Source organism: Adiantum capillus-veneris, chromosome 11 (genome assembly GCF_014529385.1).
Source record: "Adiantum capillus-veneris isolate H3 chromosome 11, ASM1452938v2, whole genome shotgun sequence".
Classification (NCBI taxonomy): domain Eukaryota; kingdom Viridiplantae; phylum Streptophyta; class Polypodiopsida; order Polypodiales; family Pteridaceae; genus Adiantum; species Adiantum capillus-veneris.
Window position 1 is genome coordinate 89,089,878 of NC_140941.1, and position 22,382 is coordinate 89,112,259.

A 22,382-nucleotide genomic window follows, 5' to 3' on the forward strand; every position below is an offset into this window, starting at 1 on the left:
CGACACAACAGCATGGTCCACTGCCACACCAACAGGTCTGGGTCCAACCGTGAGATCCTGGATATTGGAGATGAGGCTCGGCTGTGCCATGACATAATCCACTTTGCTGGCTCCATGTCTGTGTGGAAAGCATGTAAAACCCCCCGCAACAGGAAATCTATGTAGTCCATTCAAGATGGCCAATCCATGTGCAGTCCCCATGTCTATGAAGTGTCATCCATACTGAGTGTGTTCTCCATCCTGTGATAGTCTGGATAGGCCCGTCTCTACAACATCCAACTCTCTCAGCATCTCCTCTGAAGTATCATAAAAGACTGTCCGATGATGTGCAGTCCTAGCATTGAAATCCCCTAGAATGATGATGTCACCATCTCTAGAGAACTTCCATATGTCATCATCCAAAATAGAGAAGGGGGACTGTCCTCTGGGTGGTGCATAAACTGACGTACTCGGGGGAAAGTAGCAAATAGCAATGTAAAGATATCTGCCTGTCTCTGCTCTCAATCTCACCCACATGTACCTAGCTTGCTCATCCCTGCGGGTTGTATGTATCAATGGCTGCAACTCCTCCCTGAATAACACTGCCACTCCTCCTAAGCCCCGCCCTCTGTGCTCTGATCGTGTCTCTTGTCTACAGGCCGTCTCCCATCTATATCACCTAATGTGAGGCATAGATTGCCCCGGGGTCTGATGTGTCTCAAGAGTAGAAGACCATGTCTCTTCCCGTAAAACTATCCTCAAAAGCACCCACATCAAGGCGCATAGATCCATTACAATTCCAGGTGGCAACTTTGAGTGTGGTCCCATAGGTCTAGCACCGTCATGTGGAGCGCCGCTCTACAATCACCACCCGGCCATCTCTGTAGAAGGCCGTCTTTCCCTTCTCCCTTGCCGCTTGAATCTCTGGCATTACCTCCCTCATATGCGCAAGTTGTGTGAGAGTGAGGTCATCTCCAAGGAATATGCCCATTTTCCTTAGTGTAGGGCGCTTCTTCAAGAAATCCTTCTTTGCCTCCATGGACAGGAAACGGATGATTAAAGCTCTCCCTTTTGAAGTCTCCCCATTGCCTTGTGTCTTCTTCCCTACCCTCCATGCCTTTGTATGAGTAGCCTCACTACCCATCATGCGGAGAAGTTCTTCGACTTCCCCTTCCACTTCATCTCGGTCTTTTAGACCGGTTACTCTTATATGCAAGGCTCTAGTTTTCCTTCGCTGCTCTTCTTCTAGAGTCATGTTGATGATTGTAGGAGTGGGTACGGATGTGGTTTCTTTCCCTTTCCCTTTCCCTTTCCCTTTCTTAGTGACTTCTATCCGTTTCTCGGCCTTATCCGCCTTCTTTTGCGTCTTCGTGATCACATCCATCCACGAAGACGTCTTTACCACCTTCTGTTTCTCCTCCTCTGTGATCATCCGTACCTGCTCCTTGATGACCTTGATCTCCTCTATCACCGAGGGTTGGAATTCCCCTTCTTCCAATCCATTGTTTACTCTATCCGCAAGCCCTCGCTTGAGGGCTGTGACCTCTTCTCTAAGTGCTTGTGAATCTGTCTTAAGTGCTTGTAGCTCTGCGTGCAAGTCCTCTTTCTCCTTCTTCCATTGCGCGCCTTCGTTGAGGAACATTTGAAGAAGGTTGGCCTTCTCTTTCCACCATCCCTCCGTCTCTGCTTTCCATTCTTTCATCTCCCTTTCCATTTGTGTTATCCGCTTGTTTGTGAGCACAAAGGTTGCCTTCGTATGGGGCTTACATATTGGTGAAACGTTCATGGCTTCCACTGGCGAAACGCTCATGGCCTCCCTTATAGCTCGACGCTCTGGCTCGGATGAGTCCAGGCGGAGAAGTAATAACCACAGCCCGAATGCGGGTATACGCACTACCATAGCCCAGTGCGGAACACTCAGTCTGCTCTGCAAAATATCCAGAGGCTCAGCCCCATTTTTGTTTATTCACGATACCTGCACCTTGTGAATATATTTGTTGTCCTCAATTATGCATACATAATATAGCTCAAAATCTGTCTGTCTGCTGAGCAATTCTGGAAATTCTATGCCTTTTGAGAAGATTGCAGAAACAGTAACAGTAACAATAACCTTGTAGCTGACGGGCTGTGTAGAGGGCTTCGCGGCAATAACCAGCAAATATAGAAAACGTAGAAAACAAGTGAAGTGCTGCCCTGGGTGAAAGAACAGGTCGTTGCAGCAAAAATGCAGGTTCGCGCACTGAGTCACCTGCTGTTGCTGCTGCACCTGCGCGCCCCTCTACTGTTGCACCTGCACGCCCCCTACTATTGTGCCTGCGCGCTATCCTGCAGTTGCACCTGCTACTGCTACACGCCCCCCTGTTGCTGCGCCTGCGCGTTCTCCTGCATTTGCACCTACACGAGCCCGTCAGCTGGAGAGAAATGAAATGAAATGAAATGTTATATTAACGTCTTCAAAAGGCCACAATGACCTATGAGACCCGAAAGTTACAAAGTGGTGGATCTGATACAAAGTCAGAGTAACAAAATGACCTAACCAACAGTACAAAACAAAGATATATACTATGGGGTCCTAAGTTGGTCTATGTGAGTCAAGCAAAAAACTAAGCAGAATAATGGGCGGCTTGTTGGGATAGTTGAATCACAGGAGATCTAGCATCGGTCGTTGGCGAATCATATCAATTTCCTCCATGGTAAGTAGTCTGACCGGGCGTCGTGTATGCCTGGCCAGCGTGCTCTGAATTTTCTGTCGTAGCCTTCGTCGATGCTGTGTATTTCTTCGCAGTCGCGGGCGCCTGGATTTCCCCAGTTCAATCGCTCGGTCAATCAGTGTGCCTCTGGTGTGAGACGGGGGGGAGCTCTGTTGTGGGAGTGGCTCTTGCGGTTGTCCCGTGTCTGCTCTGAAGAAGTCTGTGATCTGTCTTTGAGACTGGCTAGCCTCGCCATTCATCAGGCTATCTCTGTGTCTACGTAGCTCAAGCAAGAACAAACCCAGGCATCTCTGATCTTCGTATCCCATGACTCTTGAGAGCGGTCCAAAACCCTCTCTGAACAAGCAATGGAAGCGGCCTCGTATCTCGTAGTAGACGGGGCAGCGGCATGTATAGTGTAGCTCTGTCTCAGGTTCCATGTTACATAAGGGGCATGTCCTGTCCTCTGCTGGTATTCCGTTGTATCTCCCAGTCTCAATCCGCAACTGGTGAGAAGATGTGCGTAACTGGCCGATAGCGCATCGTATCCCATGAGACAAGTGGGTACCATGTATCTGGGTCTCGCCACAAAAGCATCTTCCGTAAGTTGGAGGAGGTGGTCTCTGTAGAAAGCCATCTTCGTGCCCAATTCTTGTGCTGGTTGTATCCATGTCCTCCTGGTGTCTAGCTGGGTCAGGTCTTGGCGGATGAGCTTGGTGATCTCTGACTGTGTAAGAGTGAGAGATGGTGCATCCAATGAGTACTGGAATGGTGGCAGCCTGTCTATGCTGAACCCATGTGCCTGAAACCATGATGTCATCTCCCCATACCAGCATGTTGTATCTCCTTGTATGGCTAGCTGTCGAGAGGATTCAAGTGCTATGCGAGCATATCTGTCTCTAGGAAGTGCCCATGTGCGGTTTATGAAGGAGACCGATTTGTTGAGCGCCTCCACCACAAGTGGGGGGGCTACTAGCTCTGCTCGGATAATGGCCCGTGGTACTGATGCCTTGGCTCTAATGAGCCGAGATCATAGAGACGAGAGGTTTCTCCATGTTCCCCCATCCGTCTGAGCGACCCGGCCTCCCGTGGTGATCCAGTGAAGGTCCCCATATCTCAGTTCCATAGAGCAGTGCTGAAGCCACCAAGGTGTCAAAGAGCTAGAGCTTCGTCCGGGGCTCCTGAAACTGAACCTTCGAACACATCCTCTCCAATCTACCCAATGCTGTGTGGGCTCTAGTAAGTCTGGTCTCTGCTGCTCTTCTGAGTGAGAATGCAGGTCCGCTAAAAACCACTCCAAGGTAAGTGTAAGCGTCTGTGTACTCCATCGTCTCTTGGCCGTATGTGAATGTAGGTGCTGACCTCCTGATCCACTGTGGGGTGGTATTAAACACCATAACCTTGGTTTTACCCAGGTTGACAGACAAACCACTTTCGTAGGCGAACATATGCAAAGCATCCAATTGACATTGCATTCCATCTGGGGATTCGGAGATCAACACTATGTCATCAGCATATAACAAAAGTGGAATCCATGTCCCTGCCAACTGAGCACCTTTATCCCCATCGCTGTCAATGTAGTCAGAAACCTCATCCACATACATACCGAAAAGAGTAGGAGAGAGCGGGCCGCCCTGCTTGACCCCAATAGTGGAGTGAACCGGTTTAGAAAGTCCCTCCGGGGTGCGTACATGCCCTACTACTGATCTGTACAATTCCATGACCCCCCAAATGAGTTCTGTGGGTACTCCCATTTCCTGTAGTCTTGGCATCAGTCTAGCTCTGGGGATCGTGTCGAAAGCTTTGCGGAAGTCCACAAAGCTACAATAGATCCGTCTCCCATGAGATCTGACTTCTTCGATGATGGCCCTGAGTGTTAGGAAATGGTTAAGAGTGGAGAAGCCTCTCCTGAATCCTACCTGCCCAGTTGCACGTATCCCTTCCCTCTCTGCCCATCTACTCAGCTGTTGCTCCAGAATGGATGCATACAGCCGTGCCAGTGTGTGCCCAATCATAATATTGCGATAATTCCCAGGCTCCATGGGGTCTCCTGATTTGAAGATGGGTATGATCGTAGATAGGCTCCAAGAGTCCGGTAGGCCCTCACACATGGCCCGGTTGAACATAACTGCTAGAAGCTCTGCTAGTAGGTCTTTGGCATGCATGAAATGTTCAACGACTAGGCCATCATGATCATATGCTCTCCCAGTCTTCATCCTGTCAATAGCTTTCTTCACCATCTCAGCGGTGAAAAAGACACATGCGTGTGGGCATGGATCGGGGGGGTTGGGGAGGGCCGGCTGTCCATGTACTGTGTACAAAGGTGATGCGTACTGCCCCCAGGTCTCTGTGGAGGAAATAGCAGGGGGGGGGGGGGACTGCTCATGAAAGAGCTGCCACGCCTCACGCGAGTCCTGACTCAAGAATAGCTGATATAGATCCTGCTCGAGTCGAGCCAAAAAAGCCCTCTTCTTCCGTCGCACCAGGTGTCGGAAGTCAGTCTGTGACTGTCTGTGAGTGACGTCCCCCAACAGCACCTCCCTCTGAAGTCTGGCTCTAGTCTGGTGGCACTCCTCATCGTACCAGCTATTCTGAGGCATGCTCCCTGATCGGCGGCTCTGCTCAGGGTGGGTGTGTGGGTATGCTTCTGCTGCTGCCTCATGTAATGTCCGTGTCAGTATAGTAGTTAGCTCTTCCAGAGGTCGCCCCGGGTCCTCAGTGCATAAGCGTCTATAGATCCCGTCCATGTATACAGAATCCGTCTCCCGTGTGAATGTATAGCGAGTAGGGGCCGCTACTCGTGGCCTGTGTGCTACACTGAACTAGAAGGAGATGGTTATCGACACCAGAGCATGATCCACTGCCACCGCGATCGGTCTGGGCTCAACTATGAGATCCTGGATATTGGAGATGAGATTCGGCTGTGCCATGACATAGTCCACTGTGCTGGCTCCATGTCTGTGTGAGAAGCATGTAAAACCTCCCGAAGTAGGAAATCTCTGTAGGCCGTTCAAGATGGCCAATCCATGTGCAGTGCCCATGTCTATCAAGTGTCGCCCATACTCAGTACATTCTACATCATGTGATAGTCTGGAAAGGCCCGTCTCTGCAACATCTAGTTCTCTTAGCATCTCCTCTGAAGTATCATAAAACACTGCCTGGTGGTGGGCAGTCCTAGCATTGAAGTCCCCTAGGATGATGATTTCACCATCCCTAGAGAACTCCCATATGTCATCATCGAGAATAGAGAAAGGGGACTGTCCTCTGGGTGATGCATAAACTGATGTACTCGGGGGAAAGTAGCAAATAGCTAGATAGAGGTATCTGCCTGTCTCTGCTTTCAGTCTCACCCACATGTACCTAGCCTGCTCGTCCCTGCGGGCTATATGTATCAGTGGCTGCAGATCCTCTCTAAATAACACTGCCACTCCCCCCGAGCCCCGCCCTCTGTGCTCTGAGCGTGTCTCCTGTCTGTAGGCCGTCTTCCACCTGTATCCATTGATGTGAGGCATGGATTGCCCTTGGGCCTGGTGTGTCTCAGAGTAAAAGATGATGTCTCTTTCAGTAAAGCTATCCTCAAAGGCACCCACATCAATACGCATAGATCCATTGCAGTTCCAGGCAGCTACTTTGAGTGTGGTCCCATAAGTCTTGCACCGTCATGTGGAGCGTCGTTCTAGTATTACCACTTTTCCGTCTCGGTAAAAAGCGATCTTGCCTTTGTCCCTTGCCGCTCTAATCTCCGGCATTACTTCCTGCATATGAGCGATCTGCGAGAGGGTGAGATCATCCCCGAGAAAGATGCCAGTCTCTTTAAGAGTTGGTCTTTTCTTCAAGAATGTCTTCTTTGCTTCCATGGACGGAAAACGGATGATGAGTGCTCTTTCTTTTGAGGTTTCTCCACTGCTTCCATTTTTCTTTATGTTGCCCACTCTCCATGCCCTTGTGTGCGTCGGCTCATGAATTCCCATCAAGGCTGTGAGTTCTTTTACTTCTTCGTCCACATTGCCTTTGTCTTTAAGACCACAAATTCTCACATGTAAAGCGCGCACCCTTCTCCTTTGCTCCTCCTCTAGTGTCTGATTAATGATGTTGTTGGGTGTGGGCGTGGGCGTTATCTCCTTGCCTTTTCCTTTCTTGGCCACCTTGATCCATTTCTCGGCTTCGTCCGCCTTCTGTTGAGTTTTGGTAAGAACATCCACCCAAGAAGTCATCATTTCTTTATGCTGCTCCTCTCCTTCTTTGATGGCCCGTACTTGCTCCTTGATTGTGTTGATTTCTTCGATTACTGAGGGTTGCAGTTCGCTCTCTTCCAGTGTGTTTCTTGATCGTGCTTCGACGAGCTCTTTCTTGAGTGACGCGATCTCTTCCTCTTGGGTCGTCACTCGGTCTTCCAGCGTGCTTATCTTGCTCTCTTGAATCAACACGCGTCCTTCGAGTATGTTTATTGTGCCCCAGAGGTTGCGGTTCAGCTTGGTCATGATCTCCGTCATCTCCTCTTTGCATTTTTGAATGGCATCCTCTAGGGGGTCGGCTTTATCGTTCATCTTCCTCATGTTTGATTGCCGTCCGCAAGGGAGGCAAGGGAGTTAGGTGTACACCCACCCTAGCAACGGACGCGGCGGCTAGGAGTCACTGGATGTACGCGTGCACACCCACTGGCGGCGATCGCGACGAGTGGTGGAGCGCGAGGCGGTGTGGCCAGGTGCCCTCAATATGCTCAGTTGTGTGTGTGTGTCTCGAAAACAAAAGTGAAGGAGGGGGGGGAGGGAGTGGGGAGGGGGGGTAAAGTATGTTAGAGATGAAATGAAATGTTATATTAAAGTCTTCAAAAGGGGCATAATGACCTATGAGGCCCGAAAGCTGCAAAGTGGTGGGGACGGGGCCGAACGGCAAAAAAAAAAAAAAAAAAAAAATAAAAAAAAATATATATTTCCTACGCGTAGAAGAAGGGACGCGTTTAACGAAAAGAACTTTTACCTCCTACGCGTAGGAAACCTTGGGGGACATGCTACGCGTAGGGAGAGAGAGAGAGGTCATACTCACTTCATACTACGAGTGTTTTCTCAAGACTATTCGCTGGCACTAAAAGGCAAGCGATTGAAAGATTAAATGGCAAGAGATGCGCAATGCAAAGAGACCCAGCATAAAGAGTCTCTCAATCTTTCACAAGATCCCACTATTTGGAGAGAGAGAGAGAGAGAGAGAGAGAGGTTAGGGTGCGGCTTCTTGTTGTTTTTGTTCTTGTGCATTTCCTTCCTTTTGTTTTCCTGTTTTCTTCCTCGTATATGGGTTGGGCGTGTGTGCCTGTGCGAGAGATTTTGTTTGTTTGTTTTACTTTTCTGTGGGAGTGGTTGTAGTGAGTTCTTCAGTAGTGTTGTCCTCCTGACGACGGCAGCTTGATGGATTTGGCCGGGATGAGAGCTTCTGCTACTGGCTGTGAACTGCTGGTCTTGTTTGCATTGTTGCCACACTTCTCTTCCATCCTTCTCTCTCTTGTGCAATGGTCGCCTCTCAATGTGTCTTTTGATGCTATTTAGGGCTTCTTAATTGTGCCTCATACCTTCCTGGGTGGTTTTTCCTGAGGGCCTATCTTTTAGAGGCTTTGGTGGATACCTCTCCCTCCTCCCCTTCCTCCTACAATAGTTGGAAAGGTATTTTTTACCCTCACTCTGCAGGCTTTAACTTATTTTAATTTTCTCCTAGCGGATTTTCAGTTTTTCATGTCTTTGGTCCTATCTATCTATCTATACATATATGAATTGATGCTCGGACCTCGCTAGGACTCAATGTGTTGTGTACAATGAGTGGTGACCATGATGGATGGAGCTCTACCCATAGGGGCTTAGAATGCAGGACTATATGCCAACGGTATACAAGCATGATATGCACTCTAGCTATCTAGAATGCGGTGATTTTTGTCTAATGGCCCCCACCTAGTACAGTCTTGGCCTGTGAAAAGTTGTCTTTATGTCGCTGAATATCGAGTATAAACCTCCCCAACGTGTTGAACACGGTTAGGTATTTGTCCGTGATGGCAATGTAGGCCTTGTTGCCGCATACATAGTGCTCCTCATCCCACATCCCGTGCAACTCACCATCTGTGTAGTCTACATATCCTCTTGCCTATGGGGATTTGAGTTGCATTGTTTGTCTCTATCTCAAGGCGATGTGACAAAACCCTAAGTTGGTCAATTGCCACCCTAGAACCGTGCGGTAAGAAGCCCTCCTCCATGTGTGCTAGCCTCTTTATGAATCCATCGTCTGAGATGCTCATGAAGTGCTCTGTGTATTATAGCATCTTTGGAGGAAGGGGTTGCCGGGGTGGTATCCACCTCTCACATTTGTAAATCTACCGAAGATCCTGTCTCAAGACTCTGTTCCTCTCGCAATGTGAGAGGTGGATGTGTGGCGCATCCATGTCATATTGGAATGGTGGGAGGCGGTCCATCTTAGTTCCTGCTGTGACAACCACTTTGTGACCTCAACATACCAAGGTCCTCTGTCCCTTGCCTCAGCCAAGTGCTTAAAAGCCTTGAAAGCTCTATATGATAATCGATCAAGTGACGTCTTTTTGTATCTGTCTAGAGGCATATGGTCTGAAATATGCCCCTACCATCATGGGTGGAGCAACAGACTTGCTCGAACAATATCATAAGATACGAAGGGTTTGTTGCGTATCATCTATGCCATTGTGAGTACTTGTGGTCAGTAGTAGGGCATGTACGCACCTTAGAGGGTCTATCCACACTGGTTTACTCCACTATTGGGGTGAAGCAGGGCTGCCCGCTCTCTCCTACTCTATTTGATATATATGTGGATGAGGTTTCTGACTACATTGAGAGATGGGGATAGAGGTGCACAGCTGGCATGGACATGGATTCCATTGTTATATGCTGATGATATTGTGTTGATCTCTCCGACTCTCCGGAGGGGATGCAACGTCACCTGGATGCTTTGCATAGGTTTGCCCAGGAAAGTGGTTTGTTCGTCAACCTTGGTAAAACCAAGGTCATGGTATTTAATACCACCCCACAGTGGATCAGGAGGTCAGCGCCAGCATTCACATACGGCCAGCAGAAGGTGGAGTATACAGATGCTTACACTTACCTTGGAGTGGTATTTAGTGGGCCAGCATTTTCATTGAGGGCAGCAGAGACTAGATTGACCAGAGCCCATGCAGCATTAGGTTGATTAGAAAGGATGTGTTCACAAGTTGAGTTTCAAGAGCCTCAGACGAAGCTCTAGCCTTCGACACTCTGGTGGCTTCTGCATTGCTTTATGGAGCTGAGATTTGGGAACCTTCACTGGATCGTCACGGGAGGACAGGCTGCAGTGATGGCTGGGGGGACACGGAGAAGCCTCTGGTCTCTATGATCTCGAGGCTCATTAGAGCGAAGGCTTCAGTACCACGTGCTATTGTACGAGCAGAGCTAGCTGCCCCCCCACTAGTAGTTGAGGTGCTCACCAGATCTGTCTCCTTCATACACCACATGTGGGAACTTCCCAGAGATAGATATGCACGCCTTGCACTTGAGTCCTCTCGACAGTTAGCCATGCAGGGAGATACAACATGCTGGTACGGGGAGATGACATCATGGTTTCAGGCACATGGGTTCAGCATAGACAGATTGCCTCCCTTCTAGTACTCATTGGATGCGCCCTCTCTGACTCTTACACAGTCCGAGATCACCAGGCTCATTCGCAAGGACTTGACTCGGCTAGACACCAAGAGGACATGGATACAGCCAGCGCAAGAGCTGGACACGAAGATGGCTTTCTACAGAGAGCATCTCCTCCAGCTTACGAAGGATGGTTTTGTGACGAGGCCCAAATACATGGACATCCACTTGTCTCATGGGATACGATGTGCTATTGGCCAGATACGCACATCCTCACACAGCTACGGATCGAGACTGGGAGATACAGTGGAGTACCAACAGAGGCCAGGAGATGCCTCCTGTGTGACATCGAGCGTGAGACAGAGTTGCACTACACATGCCACTGCCCCGCCTACTATGAGATACGAGGCCGCTTCCATTGCTTCTTCAGAGAGGGCTTTGGACCATTCTCTAGAGTCATGCGGTACGAGGATCAAAGATGCCTAGGTTTGTTTTTGCTCGAGTTGCGCAGACACAGAGAGAGCCTGATGAAAGGAGAGGCTAGCCAGTCTCAGAGACAGATCACAGACTTCTTTAGAACTGCCACTCGACACCCGGAGGAGTTACTACCACAGCAGAGCTCGTCGCCTCACACCAGAGACACTGATCGACCGAGCGACTGAGCTGGGGAGATCCAGACGCCCACGACTACGGAGGACTACACAGCATCGACGGAGGCTGCATCAGAGGATTCGGATCACTTTGGCTCGACGTGCACGACGCTCGGTCAGACTACTGCCATGGAGGAGATTGATGAGATCCGCCAGCGACCGATGCTCGATCTCCTGTGATCTAGCTATCCTAGCTAGCTGTTTAGCTGCTTAGTTCACACCTAGAAGTTCAGGATTCCATAGTATTTTATTTTTTCATTTTTTCATTTTTGTCATCTTGTTACTCTGACTTTGTATCAGATCCACCACATTGTAACTTTCTGGTCTCATAGGTCACTCTGGCCTTTTGAAGACGTTAATATAACATCTCTCTCTCTCTCTCTCTCTCTCTCTCTCTAACAGTAGGGCTTGTATATAAAAGGCAGCCTCCATCAATTACAAAGTACAGCATGAAGCCTTTCTTTCTCTCTTTTCTCTCTTTTTTCTTTCTTTCTTTCTATTTATTTAACATTAGGGCTTGTATGCCGTTGATATTACAAAAGCAGCCTCTGCCAATTTCAAAGTACAGAATGAAGCCTTTCTTTCTCTCCTCTCTTTTTTCTCCCTTTCTTTTTTCCCCTCTCTCTTTGCTTTTCTCTCGATGAGTTTGCTTCTAAAAATCTCATGTTTGATATTCGTTGTTGCCATCTAGTACCCAAGGCCATCGCATACTAATGCAAGTTTGCTCTTCTATAATTTACATGTTATAACAACATAAAACCAAAATAATGTATGTGTATCTTGAAAAAGGTAAGTCTATATGTGTGTGAAACAACATCCTTCAATGAGAAAACAAAGTGATTGACAAAAAAATTTAAGCATCAGATTAAAAAGAAAATCTGCTCACCAGCTCCAAGTATAAGGATAATAACTTTGGAAGTTGGAATCCCAGTTTGTATCGCCATAGCCATGGTTGCAGATCTGAAGAAAAAATGCGAGAGCTTGCTTAAACTAAAAGACACCTTGATTAAATTGAAAGAAAAGAACCACGAGCTCAACAAACATCCACGTGACTTAGCTATCATCACCCCATTGATTAGCCATCAATGCATTCTCTCTCTCTCTCTCTCTCTCTCTCTCTCTCTCTCTCTCTCTCTCTCTCTCTCTCTCTCTCTCTTTCGCCTCACACCAGAGGCACATTGATCGACCGAGCGATTGAATTGGGGAGATCCAAACGCCCACGACTGCGGAGGACTACACAGCATTGATGGAGGCTACATCATAGGATCCGGATCACTTTGGCCCGGCATGCACGACGCCCAGTCAGACTGCTAACAATGGAGGAGATTGATGAGATCCGCCAGCGACCAATGCTGGATCTCTTGTGATTTGTGGTTTAGCTATCCCGACTAGCTGCTTTGTTCACACCTATTGGCTTAGGATTTCACGTAATTATATTCTTCATTTCATTCTATTACTCTGACTTTGTATCAGATCCACCACATTGTAACGCTCTGGTCTCATAGGTCATTTTGGCGTTTTGAAGACGTTAGTATAACATTTCATCTCATCTCTCTCTCTCTCTCTCTCTCTCTCTTTTTGGAAAAATCGAGGCTGTATATTACTGAGTACAATATAATCCCCAGCGGATGCCAAAATAGCCTATCACGTGGGGTGTACAAGCTGAATGTAAGGGTGAGAGCCACTATAGTGACAACTCGACTAGAACAATCTCATGGTGGTCTGTGTGATGAGTGGAGGAGAAACCACCGAGGGGGGGCATAATGCCATGTAATCTGGCCACCTGTAAGTGTGAAGAAGAGTGGAGATCGGGCCCAACGCCGAAGGAAGGCAAATCGACGAGCCTCGGCTGCTCGAGATGTACCTGAGGAAGAATCCCACTGCCAAATCAGGGTGTGAATGATATCTAGCCGAATGGCAGTGAGGGTATCTTGAAGGAGCTATGGAGCCGCACTGAGAATGTGAAGACAACGAGCTCTCCAAACATTCCATAGTGTAATGCTAGTGATGACTGAAAAAACTTCATCACGTGTCTGAGGATCCCCTGCCAAGCAATCTGTGGTAACATAGCCAAAGTCCCTCGCCAATAACCAGTCGAGGTAAGCATAAGAGCTAGATCTGTGTCTGAGCCCTCGTAGAAAAGATGCGGTCCGGGCATCGGCATCAACCATGAGACAGATCCCCAAGTGAGAAATCCATGCTGAACACCGGCTCTGCTAAGTAAAAAGCAAACTGCTAGCCACACTACATGAGAAGATGAGCATGACCAAAGACAGTGTGCAGGTGACTCATATAGTCGCAAAGGACAGCGAGTACATAACAGATCATGACCCATAGTAGCTAGCCAAGTCCCAACTGGAAGTCCTACATGTGCAATCATCCACATGAAAAAAGAAATACGACGAGTCGCATGTAAATCCCAGATGGCTGACCAAAACTGCTATAGATAGGCATGGGAGAGACCTGAATGTAACCAGAAACGCATACGAGTGGGCTGCTCTGGGTGCTGTCTCATCAATGCTAATCTTCCAATTCTGACAGTGTACTCAAAGAATGATACAGGTGCACCGGTGGGGTTAGAGTGAGGCCAATGTCACTCTCCTGGGTCCCAATAAAGCTGAGATAGGGCACGACCCTCCCACACCCAAAGCCTCCAAAGTGCGGCATCAGCGGAAGCGAAACGGGGGTCAACACAACGACACTTCCCGCGGGAGCCAACTACTCGTATGGCCTCCCATCGAACGCCGGGGTAGACAAGGTGCAGAGAGGTGGTATCATATGTCAATCTAGCATGAATCCCCTGAGAGTAGTCAGTATCAACTGTGAACAGCATGGTGTCTAAACGAACTAATAAGAGAGTGCTCTGAGCAAAGAGACCTTCCCAGCCACTATGTGGAGGCATCTGAACCGTGCCGCGCATGACTGCGTCCCACTGTGAAGGAACGGCGGAGTCAATCTCAAGCAGTCTGTCTGTCACCCCGCGACCAATGTCATAATGTTCTGCCACAAAATCTGCATCCAGCATACGTGTCTCATGAAACAACTGCATAGAGGCAGCAGGGCCAGTGTCCCAAGCAGCCCAATCAATGTGAGTCCTCTCTCCAAGCGGACGGGGTGGATTAGCCAAAGAATCAAGATCTGCATCATTCCAAATGAGAGGCTGGCGCTCAATCTCCTCGCGACATGAGGGAGGTGAGCGTATGATAGCCCGTCGTCGCATGGAAACCCAAATCTGAAGGAGCGATCGGATGAAGGGTGAGAGAGTGCTGGTGAACACGCGGGCATCCGTAAAGAGAAAACGATACCCTGTATGCCAAGTATGACCATCTCTAGTGCCGAGGTGTGGAGTCGCTGTGCAAAGAGCTGCCTGAAGAAGCATCTTCCAAGGTTCTTGGCCGGGAAAAAGACCCCGAACAATAAGCTTGGTAAGAAGGGCTCGGCTCTGTAATTCTGGATCAATAATGCCAAGGCCTCCCTCTGACCTAGGACGAATAATCGTGGACCAGCGAACTCGAGCACGAGTATCAGTAGTCCCATTTGTGCCACTCTATAAAAAGTTCCGCACTAGTCGGTGGAGCTGAGCTATCACACCAGAATGTAGCATCCAACAAGAGGCCATATACCATACTGTAGCCAGAATGACTTGGTTGGCGACCAATGCACGGCCAGCCAACGATAGATGACGTGAAGACCAATGACATAGCTTCCTGCGAAAAGACTGTAGTACGGGTGCAAACTGCTGCTGTGAGGAAACGTCAAATCCAACCTGAAAGCCCAGATATCTGCATGTCTGACCCGGCTGCAGCCATGTGAAACCATCAGCTACCCCCCAAGTAGGTATGTCATCACTGCCAACCAGTAACCCATAGGATTTATGCAAGTTAATGCGTGCACCACTGGCAATGCAAAAAACCTCCAGTGCCTCCCGCATGGCATCAAGAGCTGCTAGCAAATAGCGCGACATCAGCATAGTGTCATCAGCAAACTCCTGATCGATAAGGTCCGAAGCTGAAGGTACTGGCATGGTCAAGCCACGAAATGCATGACTCTGAGCACGAAGAAAGTCGGACATAGTCTCTCCTACAAATAGATACAGATATGCTGCTAAAGGACATCCCTAACGGACAGATCGAGAAAGCTCAAAACTACGACTGACACGACCACCAATAGTAATAGCACTGCTGGCAGTCCTAAAGAGAGCGGAAATGCCGGAGATCCATCTTGCAGGGAAACCCATCCTGGCTAATGATCCAAGGTGGTACCAAACGTATTGTACGTGGCATATATGTACGTATTGTACGTTGTTCCGTACAGGAAAAAATTTTACATACGTAAAAATACGTACTCTTGTAAGAAAACCGCAAAGTACTAAATTTTCTAGGACATTTCCAATAGAAAACAAGAGAGAAGCCAACAACTTATAGAGACATTCAAAGACACGTTTTACAAGACAACCATATACTGTGTAACTATTGCAAGAGATTTGGATTTTTATTTTAAATCAGCACTGTACGAGATTCTCACACCCCCCAAGAAAAAAAAAAGTACGGATCGTTCCGTACGGTACAGATCCATAACGTTCGTACGGTACGGAACGGATCAGTACGTACGTTTTGATCCAACCTTGTTTAAATGATCCTTCGAGAAAGTCCCACTCAACACGATCGTATGCTTTCTCGAAGTCAAGGATGAAAAAAGCGAGAGGTTCAGAAGATGATCTGGCCCACTCTACTGCCTCATAAAAAGTGAAGATATTATCCAGTATGCATCGATCCATGACAAAGCCTGTCTGAGAAGTATGAATAATATCTGGTAAGAACGGTCGCAAGCGATGACTGATCAGTAACGCTAATATCTTACAGACCGAAGGGAGTAGGGTAATAGGTCTCCACTGGCGGAGGTGAGTGGTGTCACCCCCTTTCGGAATAAGAGATATGAGACCTGAACAAAGATCCGGATGCATATATCCTGATGCATATATCCTGATGCAAAGATGTCCTGACAACCGCGAAGCAGTGGTATATGCAATACATCCCAATAAGTCAAAAAGAAAGCTCTAGTGAGGCCATCCTCTCCTCGACAAGAGGATGGATCTAGACTCTCGATAGCAGCATGAAGCTCTGCAAGTGTGAAGGGTGCCAACAAGATCTCTGCCATAGTGTCTGTACAACGGTGTCGGGTGTGATGCCAGATCTGCTCACGGGCAAGTAAAACCTCAGTAGTGCATACATCAACAATGAACAATGCCTCAAAATAATCTGCAGACATATCAAGAATAACATCAGGATGCATATGTAGTGTCCCTTGAGCATCGCACAAAGTCCGAAGGGTGGTGCCAGGTGGGCGCTCTTTATGCGCAGCGAAGAAGGCTTTATTCATTCGATCAGCTTTAGCTATCCAATGAGATACTGAAGCATGATGAGTGAACTCAAACCTAGCCTCCTGTACGCGACGAATCTCTGTGTGTGTGTGTGTGTGCGCGCGCGCGCGCGTGGGAGCCAGTACATTTGGAATTTGCAACATTGAGATTGCTCGTTGCCACCTATGTTTCATTAAACAGTGGTGCAATTGATCTTCGTAGTCTCTCAATATCACCAACAAAGGCTCGCTTAGCTGTACGATTAAATTTCTTGAAATTATGTGAACTAATGTGCGCTACTTTAATGAAAAGCAAGGGGCTTGTTTGGGTGGGTTGGGGGGGGGGGGGGGTTGAAGCAAGGGGCTAGCTTAAGCACAAGCCGTGCTCTCTCTCTGAGAGAGAGACCGTAAAAAAGAGAATGTCTTCCTTACTCACACCAATGGCTAGCGAGCCAAAATTCACGCTCACCAACAAGCACAACTCAACATTGGAGATAGAAATGAGAGCTTGAAGGAAGGAGACGGAAGAAGAATGGATGAAAGCGAAAGTAGTTTTTCTCCACAAGCATTAGGAGAGAGAGAGAAGATATAAAGAGGAGAAAGAAAGTCTCCAAGAGAGAATCTCTCTTATGGAAGGCACCATTGCTACCCTTATGACAAAAGAAGAGAGGGAGATCATCACCAACAAGGAAGCCATCAAAGAAGAGATCATCAAGGAGATCGCACGAAGCATTGAGAAGAAGCTCGATGTGAAGATGATCAGATGGGTCGAAGCTGTCAAGAAGAACCTCAAGCAAGAGGCAAGAGAGGAGGCCAAGAAGTGGATTGAAGTGGCCTAGAAAGAGAAGACCAAGGAGCCTACGCCCACCCCAACTATCATTAACATGACGTTGGAGGAAGAACAAAGGAGGACACTATCCATGCATGTTTGCATATCCAGTATTAAAGACCATGATAATGTGGATGAGGAAGTTAAGGAGCTTATGACAATGATGGGGGCAACAACACTTACACATACAAAAGCATGGAGTATGGGGAGAAAGAAGGCAAATATAGGCACGTCCTCGGTCAAAGAAAGGGCACTAATTTTGCGCTTCCCCTCAATGAAAGGAAAGAAGGATTTCAAAAATTGCTAAAATCTCTACAAAATCAGGAGATTCTGTTGAGGGTGCTCGAGATTATGTCGCGGACTCGTCGAGGAGGAACTCCAGATTGTAGAATCTAGAAGCGCAATCTTGTCTTTGTTTGTTCGGAAGGGATGAGTGTGCTTTAAAAAATCATACGCCTGAAGCTCTTATACCCCTATAACAGGAGGGCACCACATGCCAACTGAAAAGAACAGACTGGAACAGACTTTTAGCACTTCAAAAAAACTTAGAGAGAAAGAGAATCCACGGGAGAGACACAGAGTAGCAAAGTTCCGCACTGGCCCCAAAACCCTGGCACCAAGAGCCTCCTTTCTCTGTGCTTGATGATGACATAAGGTCATTTTGTAAAGAGAACTTTGATCATAATCAAAGTTTTGAGCTGCCGTCGACTGTGTGTGAGAGAGAAAGAGAGAGAGTGCGAGCTTCATCCTGGCGCTACTTCCTGCTCGCTCATCGCATTTAGGATTCGATTGCACCATCGCAATAGGCTCGGAGAGAGCTACGCAACAACGCCAAGCATTCCACGCGGAACGGAGCACACGCGCTAACGCATCTACGAGCTATTTGTGGTCGTAAGTGTATCAAACGATGTCTATTTTCTCCGTGCAAGTAGTCCTTAGAATCGTGGCAACATAAGCTACGCATAGGTACTCATAGATTTCCATTTCGAGCACTTCCGAAATTATGTTGTCTTCATACGCGTTTTTCGCAAATGGGTTTGGAGTGGGGATTTTGAGTATAGCGGCTTTGGGACAGGTGTATCCTAGTGAGGGGATGGTGTTCCTTAAGTTTCGTACGATTCTGGTATGTTTTGGTGAATTTCCTCCTATTTGTGTGTATGTGGGTTGGGTGGTGTAGTTGAGAGCAGTGAGATTCCTAATTTTGATTTAGTTGGCCTTCCAAAGTGTTGTACGGGTGGGATGGTCTTAGCCTAACAAGCTATAGAGATTGCCTCCGTGTGCCTATGAAGTCATATGTGTCGTCGATTGACATTATATTGATCTAGGTACTATTGCATGCACTTTATAGGTGGTGTGATTCGCTCCCGCAACATTGCCAATAGACCTGCAAGTGTAATGCCCAATAGGATCCACAGTATCACTCGCCAGCGTTGAGGGGCGCATCATCACCTGCCGAGGTTCTCCTCCCAAGAAGAAGAAGAAATCAGCCCTACCATGTGAGTGCACGTGTGTGGAAGAGAGAGAGAGAGAGAGAGAGAGAGAGAGAGAGAGAGAGAGAGAGAGAGAGAGAGACCACAAATGCAAGATATAGTGAAGATGGGGCCATCAGCCACCCATGACTACCATGACCAAAACACCCAATAATACACAATGACCAGATGATGGAAGTGGGTACCCCCTTGCTCCTATAAATAGGTGCCCAATGGGAGGTAGAGCAAGGCCTGATAAAAATCCCCACGACCCAACAGAAAAATGATATATGGAAATATATGAGGGCACCCGGACAAAGTGGGCGGCCGGCCCCAAACTCGGACGGCCGGACCAGGTACAACCTAGACTATGCGGGGAGACATACTAGCCGTACATGTATGCCCTAGACCTGTGAAGCAGCAGAGTGGTGTAAGTCTAACACCCCCTCTCAACACTGGATGCTGAACAAACCGCGTGAAGCCGAAGATGTGAGGCAAATGATGAAGATGTCTCCTGCCATGCCCACTGAAGGACAAGACTCCACGAGTGTAGCAACAGTCTGCGGTCTGCCAACCTCTGAAAGATCTCCATGGTGTGATGCCGTCTCAAGTAGTGTAGCAAACTGTTGTACTCTGTCGATACAGGGGGAAGATATTGTGTAAAGGTCCTGAACTGAGTGTGAAAACAACTCCTTGTCGTGAAAGAAGTGCCAATAGACCTGCAAGTGTCATGCCCAATAGGATCTGTGGTGTCTGCAGTCAAACAGTCTGGAGAAGCCCAGGAACCGTCATGAGAATGACCGTCAATGCATGAACCTATAACCCAGTGTGGCCAGGTAGCTAAGCTGTGGAAAACTCCAAGAAGGCCAGATGCAGCAATCTGCATCGTAAACATCCTCCGAATCAAGGAAAGCCAGACTGAATGGTCTGCATTGTAGAAGCTACCGTAAGCTGCACTAGTCACCAGAGACCGCACGAACCACCACCGGATGGTTTCTGTCAGACTCAACATGAGGGGAAAGCCACACTCAACAGTCTGCGCTGTGAAGGGCCTTTGAGAATGTTAGGTGCAGCGGAAGTGAATGTTGAACTTTGCTCAAGATGAGTGCTCCGAACTGTGCTCAAGGTTCCTTTTACTTATGGAAGGGGAGAGCCTTCCGTTTCTTTAGTGAGAGAGTGCAATGGACACAAACAAAGTGATGGACACTGTGAATGAAGGTACATGAGACGGAGAGATAGAGAGAGAAGAATACGACACCAGAATGTTGTCAAACCCTCCTCCGAAGGCCCCACTCTCTATGGCGAGAGCGGTCTACTTATGATGGACACTGTGAATGAAGGTACATGAGACGGAGAGATAGAGAGTGCAATGGACACAAACAAAGTGATGGACACCGTGAATGAAGGTACATGAGACAGAGAGATAGAGAGAGAAGAATACGACACCAGAATGTTGTCAAACCCTCCTCCGAAGGCCCCACTCTCTATGGCGAGAGCGGTCTACTTATGATTGCACAAATCTCTACAATGCTTGGACTTGCCGACAATGTCAACGACGATGAGGACGACGACGAGACGGGCTGAAATCTGAAAACGCTAATGGCCTGGCGACAGCAGATGCAAAAACGCTGGCTGATCTGGGTGCAAAATGCTAGACCTTCTTGCAGATGCAAAAACGCTAGGTTTACTGGGGTCCTGCTGAGAAGGTGCCTATTGAACTGAGTTCCTGCTGCCTCTTCTGCCAGAAAGTGCTAGCTTTGATTTGCTTATATATTTCATTAGCAAAATTGCCCTACCTAGTTCCCAACAAAAGTCACTTAAAAATAATAAGTGAAAAATATCAAAAATAGGTCTAATGCACTGGAAAATTCCCCTGATGGATTCTCATGGGAATGCTGATGATCATGCTGTGTGCAACCGGAGGATATGCATCTAATCTAAGTGTCTGGACATACACGGTCTACGAACAGACTCACAAAAATGCCAGATCACTTCCTATTCTAGACTGACTTGACTGACTGAACCCTGGTCATGCTGTAGCTTGTCCACGGACACATAGGGTTGGATGTGTCACGTGACATCCCCTCCTTTTCAAAGTGAGGTACCGGTATCGGACTGTATGGCGTCGAGGGAGATCGCCAACAACATCCCGAATCCTGGAAAGGACTCTTCGCCGGCCCACGCTGATGTGTGGGTCGTGAGGTACTTGAACTTCATAAAGGTCTGCAACGCTTGCTTCTTTGGGCCGCGCCGAAAGCGACACAAAGTCTTCTATGGCTCCTTAGATGCTTCAACTTCGTCTATAGTCATGCGTCTATCTTCTTCAAGAATCTCCGAGGCTGAAAATTCATGAAACCACTTCCAACACAAAAACATGAACATACCCATTCCATGTAAAGTGAATGGAAAAAATCTAATCTTCCTAAAAGACTGTGCATGCAATGCAGATGAAACAAGAGACGGAGTGCCAACCCGTTCATCAAACACATACAAAACATGGAATCCAAACTCATCTTTCTGATCCAAATCAATCAATTGTGGCAAATCACAATGGACATGCCGAGGCTTGATGCTCAATTCTTCTTGTGCTCTTTCTACTACTGTGTCATGCCAAGGAAGAGACATGAAATGTGACTTCCTTGAATGCATACCTTTCAGCTTTTCATGAGAAACCCGCATACATCCGTGCTCATTCATGAGTGAAACGTGCTCAACGTACAATATGTCATGCCTTTGGAAAGGGATCACATAAAGACGCTGACTAAAATACAAGAAACGATCACGAATAAAACACTCGAACAATGTGTGTTGACTAAGCATTCTAACACATAATACTTCTTGTGGGAGTTCTGTGGACCTAGGCTCGAGAGCCAAGATCGGTTCTTCCTGAGGCGGTTCTTTGGACCTAGGCTCGAGAGCCAAGATCAGTTCTTCTTGAGGGGGTTCTTTGGACCTCGACTCGAAAGCCAAGATCGGTTCTTCGTGATTGATCGAATATGCAATGAGGTTAGCTTCACTAGAAAAAGTATCAACTAAACCATCATCATTGTGAACAATCACATCGTGATCCTACAAATAATCATGCTTGTGAGAAATCACATCTTGGTCATGCAAATCATCATGCTTGTCATTGTCATCCAAATCATCATGCTTGTCATTGTCATGCAATTCTTCATGCTTATCATTATCATGCAAACCATCATGCAAATCCTGTGTGTCATGCTTTGGAGAAGAAGAGACTGAGAGAGTCTCCTTTTCCCGAATCTCTTGCATCTGTGCCTGCACTTGAGAAAAGAGTCGCAACATCTCGTTCATGTGTCGGTCGTTCATTGCTTTTCTTGCTTTGGTCTGTCGATCAAATTCTGCTTTTCTTTCTTCGGCTTCCAAGCGCGCTTGCTCGTGCTCACGCTCTATGGCTGCCATTCTTTCTTTGTGTTCTGCCTTTCTTTCTGTTTTTCATGCTTCGCGTTCTAACTACATGTCCATCACCATCTTGTCGAAAGCCTCCATAGGAGTCAGTGCAATCCTTGTCGTAGATGGGGAAGGGTCGGAAAAACCTCCTGGTGAGGAAAATTCATCTTCGCCACTCCCATGCTCACCACCTCCAAGCGAAGTATCCATTCCGCTTCGAGTGATTACCATCCACTGAAGTCTTGGGTTCTTGTGGGTTCTTGTGATCTTGAGTTCTTAAGTTCACAAGGAACTTCGGTTCTTGGGGGCTCGGTTCTTGGGGTTCTTGAGTTCTTGAGGTTCTTGCGGGTCTTGAGGTTCTTCTTTCGCTTGCA

At 47.7% G+C, this 22,382-nt stretch overlaps 1 protein-coding gene and 1 pseudogene across 5 annotated transcripts in view; one reads left to right on the forward strand and one right to left on the reverse strand.

The window, feature by feature from the left end:
• Nucleotides 1–1,945: 1,945 nt before the first annotated feature.
• LOC147447613 (uncharacterized) lies at nucleotides 1,946–5,800 on the reverse strand (annotated as a pseudogene).
• A 2,030-nt stretch (nucleotides 5,801–7,830) lies between these two features.
• LOC147447614 (uncharacterized) overlaps nucleotides 7,831–22,382 on the forward strand; it is a 102,643-nt gene continuing 88,091 nt past the window's right edge. For 3 of the 5 annotated variants that reach the window (XM_086523334.1, XM_086523337.1, XM_086523338.1), the window contains exons 1-2: nucleotides 7,831–8,119; nucleotides 8,210–8,323. The gene's annotated coding sequence lies outside the window, so the exon portion shown is untranslated. Of the gene's footprint in view, nucleotides 8,324–22,382 lie in introns of all 5 variants that reach the window. The other 2 variants (XM_086523333.1, XM_086523335.1) reach the window with 2 other exon arrangements.